Source organism: Podarcis cretensis (genome assembly GCF_951804945.1).
Source record: "Podarcis cretensis genome assembly, chromosome: 10".
Taxonomy (NCBI): domain Eukaryota; kingdom Metazoa; phylum Chordata; class Lepidosauria; order Squamata; family Lacertidae; genus Podarcis; species Podarcis cretensis.
In genome coordinates this window covers 53,902,234-53,909,197 of record NC_137179.1, presented here as the reverse complement: position 1 = coordinate 53,909,197, position 6,964 = coordinate 53,902,234, and positions in this window count along the sequence as shown.

The window sequence follows — 6,964 nt, the reverse complement described above, 5'->3', positions numbered from 1 at the left end:
GAGCCGCAGCCATGGAAACGGGCGGGAAAGGGGCCGGAGTAACGCAACGGCACCACAGCCCACTTTCAGGGGTTCCTGTTTGATTGGGGGGGGGGGGGTCTTCATTTTGAACCGTCAGGAGCTGAAAGAACCCTATAAAAATCCTCAAGGCGTCTCCACCAGATGTCTGCATTCAGTAGGGAGAGTTTGGGCCGCTTAGCAGGCAATGCAATTTTATTATTATTATTAAAACAATGGGAATAGTTTCGCCTTTGCTGCAACGCAGATGGACGTGTTTTGCGCGCGGGGGAATGTCTAGCAACTCTGCCTGTGTTATGTACTGAGTTGAATAGGATCCAAAAGGCAGCAGTCTGATTGGTCCTAGAACAATAGGATTCTGAATGCACAGTCTGATTGGTCCTAGAACAATAGGATTCTGAATGCACAGTCTGATTGGTCCTAGAACAATAGGATTCAGAATGCACAGTCTGATTGGTCCTAGAACAATAGGATTCAGAATGCACAGTCTGATTGGTCCTAGAACAATAGGATTCAGAATGGACAGTCTGATTGGTCCCAGAACAATAGGATTCAGAATGCAGCAGTCTGATTGGTCCTAGAACAATAGGATTCAGAATGCACAGTCTGATTGGTCCTAGAACAATAGGATTCAGAATGCACAGTCTGATTGGTCCTAGAACAATAGGATTCAGAATGCACAGTCTGATTGGTCCTAGAACAATAGGATTCAGAATGCACAGTCTGATTGGTCCTAGAACAATAGGATTCAGAATGCACAGTCTGATTGGTCCCAGAACAATAGGATTCAGAATGCACAGTCTGATTGGTCCTAGAACAATAGGCCCCAGAATGCAGCAGTCTGATTGGTCCACAGGAGCCACCCAATCCAGCTCCAGGTGGAAGTGAATCCGCAACCTGATTGGCTTACAGGAGAATCCCAGAATTAGCCAATCACGTGGAGCCCATTGTGTAAATAATGTATATAAAGCAGACATTCTGGGGGAACTTCCATTCCTCACTACTATGAGCTGAATAAAGAGCACGAAATCCACTCAACTCCGAGTATGTTTCAGCCTGCTTTCAACGTCACTGTTGCTGCTGTTGGGGCAGGCGACTTGGGCACAGCTACGCCTCTATGGGAGGGAGAAACATGCAGATGTAATGCATTAATATTCTTTTAATTTCTGCCGCCCGTCTGACTGCGTGTCTCCCAACTTTTGCGTGCCTTACTTCTGAGTAAATGCGCCCAAGGCCACGCTGCTCCTCAGTGGATGATCATTCCATGTATGGCTAAGTTGTCTCTCGAGGACCGCGACTGCAGAGTTACCGATGAAGAGGCCGGGGGAATTCATTTAATTCAAATTATCCTTTTCTGAAACAATGAGAAACCTTTTAAGGGACGTTTTTGCCTTTGCGTCACACAGCAGGTTTAGGAATAATTCACTCTGACGGTCTCTCTTGCAATAAACCGATTTTAATCAATACACACTAAGTTGTTATTCCAACTATCTTTATTCAGACTGCCCTTCGTAATAAAAGTGATTCCCCCCCCCCCCGCCCCATTTCTCTGCTGATGGCAGATTTCCGCCACCTAGTGGATGAACTGTATGCTCTCCACTGGAATTCCGTGCAAACACTGGGTTTTCTGCAGACCTGTTTGTTCAGCATTCATTTTGATTTATGCAGCGGTTGGCTGTTTACATATCACTCTGCAGCCATTGCGCTTTCGCCACTGGGTTTTGAAGCTGCATGCACAAGCCGCAGCTAGCTTGTGATTTCTGGAGAAATACTGTTGCTAGATAAGTTTTCCCTATAATCAGCTTCTAACTTAAGTCACATTCACTTTACAGTCAAGTTGAGGTGCATACATTTGAAACAGGTGTTGTGCATTATATGCAGAAGACAGCTTCAGGAGTAGGAGGTTCGGGCAGAGGGGGTTGCACGGTTAAGAAAACCAAATCCCACCCCTTCTCTGATGTGTACAAAACATGCAGGTGTGACCTGAAACACATCAAAAGAAAGATCTGCATTTTAAGGTGCTAATGTGTACATAGCAGTGGTCTGAACGTTAGTTCTCATTTGTTTACCACAGGCATAGGCAAACTCCAGATCTCCAGATGTTTGGGACTACAATTCCCTTCATCCCTAGCTAACAGGACCAGTGGTCAGGGATGATGGGAATTGTAGTCCCAAACATCTGGAGGGCCAGAGTTTGCCTATGCCTGGTTTACCAGGTGGTATGACAATGAGCATTCATCCTGATTTAACGAGTTTAAACATCTCAGTTCTCATCTGTTCATCCCACGTTTCAATGGATTTTCCTATCACTTTCCAAACTGCAAAGAGTCCTGTTTGTGTTTCTTTGTTTTTGTTTTTAATTTGTTGCACATAGGTCCCTCCCCCCAAACCTTGACAGTTCCGGCACCCATTCAGTTTTCTGGGGACCAGCTGGTAAATGTCCTCATGTGACTCTGCTCAACAACTGTCTTCATGCAAATTCTCCAGTATGAGAATAGGAAGAGTCATTACCATACAGTGGGTGACTGCAATGAAAGCCATTAACTTGAATGGCTTGTAAAGACAGCACTAAAACTAGAAGCATTTGTGTTGAGCTCAGGTTAATATCAGAGCATTAGGAGAGAGTTGAAGGGCACCTTTTCATGCTACTTTGGTACTCAAGTGCAGAATGCAAACATAATGTATACTGGGCATAGGTAAAGGTAAAGGTACCCCTGCCCGTACGGGCCAGTCTTGACAGACTCTGGGGTTGTGCGCCCATCTCACTCAAGAGGCCGGGGGCCAGCGCTGTCTGGAGACACTTCCGGGTCACGTGGCCAGCGTGACATCGCTGCTCTGGCGAGCCAGAGCCGCACACGGAAACGCCGTTTACCTTCCCGCTGGTAAGCGGTCCCTATTTATCTACTTGCACCCGGAGGTGCTTTCGAACTGCTAGGTTGGCAGGCGCTGGGACCGAGCAGCGGGAGCGCACCCCGCCGCAGGGATTCGAACCGCCGACCTTTCGATCGGCAAGTCCTAGGCGCTGAGGCTTTAACCCACAGCGCCACCTGCGTCATACATATGCATAAATTGCTACTTTCGCCCTTCAAAATATATGGCACTGGGAGGCATTTATTTTCTGTTAATTTTTTTCATAGATTGATATACTTCGATACAAAGTATTCCCATGGTGGCTAACTACTTAAAACGTTAAAACATAAAACAACACATGAGACAAAACAAAAGTAAAATAAGCAGTAGATTTTGAAATTGCTGCTTATATTACTTGCTTACATGCATTTTAGTAAGAAAAGCAGCATGCATGCTCTTCATTTTGTACAATGCAATCCCATGCATGTTCACCCAGAAATAAGTCTGAATCCAATAGAACTTACTCCCTAGCAAAAGTGCATACAATTGAAGGCTTGAATATGGCTGTATTCTGTATCCTATTTACTAAAGCTGGATAAAAACAATCCAACTGTGCAATTAGTTTCAGACACTGAAGGGGCACCTGGTCTTCTTGAAAAGCAACCAGCAACAAACACAACATAACAATTTGGTTTTGAAACAGGGTATAGTCAAAAGCTGCTGCTTATATGGCAAAGCAGCCTGCTGTTCAATTTTTTTTACACAAGCGAAAGAGAAAAAAATACAGTTCCATTGGGCATTGCCAAGCTTCTTTATATGCCTGAAATAGCTCCTTGGATTCCACCCAATGTTAACATTTATAGACTATGCATCTCAATTAAATAATAAAAAATCACATGTGAAAACGTCCTAAATGTTTGTGTCCTTGCTTTTAAATAACTCGTGACCACCAGGGGTCCTTCTCACCTTAATAGTGCACAATACAATATTGCCTCACATTACAGGACAGTTTGCCACCAGAAAAAACAACTTTGCATAGGGGTTTTGCTTTTAACAGAAACTAGATACAGGACATTCACAACCTTCAAACACCAAGTTGACAGCAAAACACTTACTGTACTGTGTTATGCATTTTAAAATGGATGGCCTGTCCCATTTTGTCACTAGAGGCAAAACAAGGTACTTTCCCTTCCCCGCCACTATCTCTTGCCACCCACTTACTGAAGTCTTGCTTGCGGGGGTCACAGGTGTGTGGCTTCCAGGTTCCCGCAAAAGGTCTGTAAGGTCTTGCCAGAAGCCACAACAGCTTTTCCTTACTTCTTTGGTGGTGGCAGTACAAGGGGGTGGGTGACACCCATGGCAGCGCCAGATAAGTAAGGAGAAACAGTGGCGAGCTCTCATGAGAACTGTGATATTTCATGATATCTTACCAGAAGCCGCCACCGCTTTTCACTTCTCTGGCGGTGGCAGAGGTGGGCTGAGCGCCCTTGTGGTGCCACCCCTTGGAATTTTGCCACCCGAGGCAGCTGCCTCAATCTGCCTGATTGGTGGGACGGTATGTTCAGCATATTTTTCTGAGTATATTTGGAACAAATGCCCAAATCAAAACTTCAGTGCTCAGGGTTTCCTGGGGCGAGGGAAAGCAAATGAAGTACATCATAATTCCCAACAGCACCCCATGATGCAAAATCAGCATTTACGGGCATAATTATGCCACACACTTCAACTGCCAATAAATAATCCTGTCTTTGTTTCAGCGGCAGGATTAACTTGTGGCATAAATTCTTTGCTTGAACTATTAAGATTGCTTTTTACATAACCTATCAGTGGCCCTGTATTTGCTCAGTCCCGCACCTCAACTTGGCAAGGTATTCATTAACATATATTTACAAATTGTTTTTCTGGATCGGATTCTGCCCATGTAAAAGCATGCTGTAGGGAGAAAAGAGAAACATCCAGCTATCTGGTGAATGTGTTTGGTGTTCTTTGCAACAGTTATATAGTACCTGAAGGAACATCTCCACCCCCATCATTCTACCTGGACACTGAGGTACAGCGCCGAGGACCTTCTGGCGGTTCCCTCGCTGCGAGAAGCCAAGTTACAGGGAACCAGGCAGAGGGCCTTCTTGGTAGTGGCACCCGCCCTGTGGAATACCCTCCCACCAGATGTCAAAGAGAAAAACAACTACCAGACTTTTAGAAGACATCTGAAGGCAGCCCTCTCTAGGGAAGCTTTTAAAGTTTAACAGACTATTGTATTTTAATCTTTTGTTGGAAGCCGCCCAGAGTGGCTGGGGAAACCCAGCCAGATGGGCGGGGTATTTAATTATTATTATTATTATTATTATTATTATTATTATTATTATTTTATTTTATATTACTATCTGAACTGACAGCCCTGGAAGCATTGACAATCTGTTCAGCAGCAGATATTCTTGCCCACACCCATCAATGCACATAAATATTTTTAGGCTGGGGTCCTGTTCTTTCTTTTATGGCACACTATACCGCAGATTGTATGTGCTGTTCTCTAGATGGCTATTTTTTACAGCTAATAGTCAGCTGCTCTTTGTAGAGTTGATTGTTACATACAGGATGTATCAGTTGGTTTTTCAACAGTGGGCACTAAAGATCAAATAAAATCTCCTAATAGATGGGTATTGCTCTCCAGCTTTTGACATACCCATCGGAACTGAGGAAAGGGAGCAAAGAGGCTGGGTGGGAGGGAGAAGTTTGCAGTTTCAATTGTCATAAAGAAGCACAAGGAAAAGGGATAAGAGTTTCTAGCTCACGTTAGCCAGATCTGGGGATACAGCCTACAGGCAAGTTGCACAACATGTTTTGCTTCCTGGGGACAATCTGATGCCACATCAGTGGCGCTGCTACTTGCTGAAAGAGCACTTATTTGCTGCCAGTATGCTCTGTTCACATGAAGCAAATGTTTAAAAGATACCATAAATCTCCAGAGTATTATTTCATCCCAAGAAAATTAACTCCTGTAGTTCTGCCCCAGAAACCATTTATCCCCCCTTGGACAATGATAGAGAGCTTGTAACAATATGAAAATTCTTACTGTAGGAAATTGGACAAGATGACCTTCGGATCCAATTTGGTCCTTCAGTGTGCAGTGGTTATGTGATGTAATTTGCTCTCTTTTTGGCATAATCCCAAACTTCAGCTGATTCAGTGTTTTGTGCTTTAAGCTTATTAATGGTGCCTTGTCACTTTGCAGGTAAGCTATACTGTATTCCTCAGCCTGGATAAAAGTGGAGTGAAGGGCTGCTAAGTAGAGGATACAACTGGGAAACAAAAGAAACCATAATTATTGATAAATGTTGAATGTGCCTTTCCATTCATCTGCAACACTGTACGTTCTTCGGAATTTTAAATGGGCTGCATAGATGTGAGTCTCATTCCTTTGGAACAAGCTCATTGCTATTCAGGACTTTAAATCAGTGCATCGTGAAGTGCATTGCAAACAGTGGCAAACCAGTCTAGAAGACAGCAAATAGTCAGGAAATGCAGTTATATAAATCCATTCCTGAACTGAAAACGCTGGAGCTGGTTCTGATAGGCAAATGTAGTTCTTTACGATTCATCTCTGTATGTGAATCCTTTGTTATAAAGCTCAAACTGTAAACCGGTTGGAATGTTTTTCCTCCCCTTTTGGCAGGAAGCACTAACTGTAATCATGCCAGAGCTGGACTCTTAGCTAAGCACCTGATTTTTACAACGTTGAGTTGTCGCAATTTCAGAAATACAGTATTTGATTCTGTACCTTCTGACAATGACTTTTGCTTTCTTTGGGATTGCATTTTCCTGGTGCTTTAGTTAAATGCTAGTTATACAAGATGTGAGCATGGCAGGTAAACCTCTAATCCATGGAGATATTCCCCATATACATGCCTGGTAGTCACTCATTTTGTGTAGTGTTAGTATACCCGTGGTGCAGCCAGGAGAGTCCCTAATTGCTGGCATGCAAACATAAAAAGCAAACACACACAAGAAGAACACTTCTGCGTTTCTGGAAAATTACCACAGCAAGAGCCATGCACAAAAAGAGTTAATAGTGTCACTGAGGGCCAAGCTACATGTT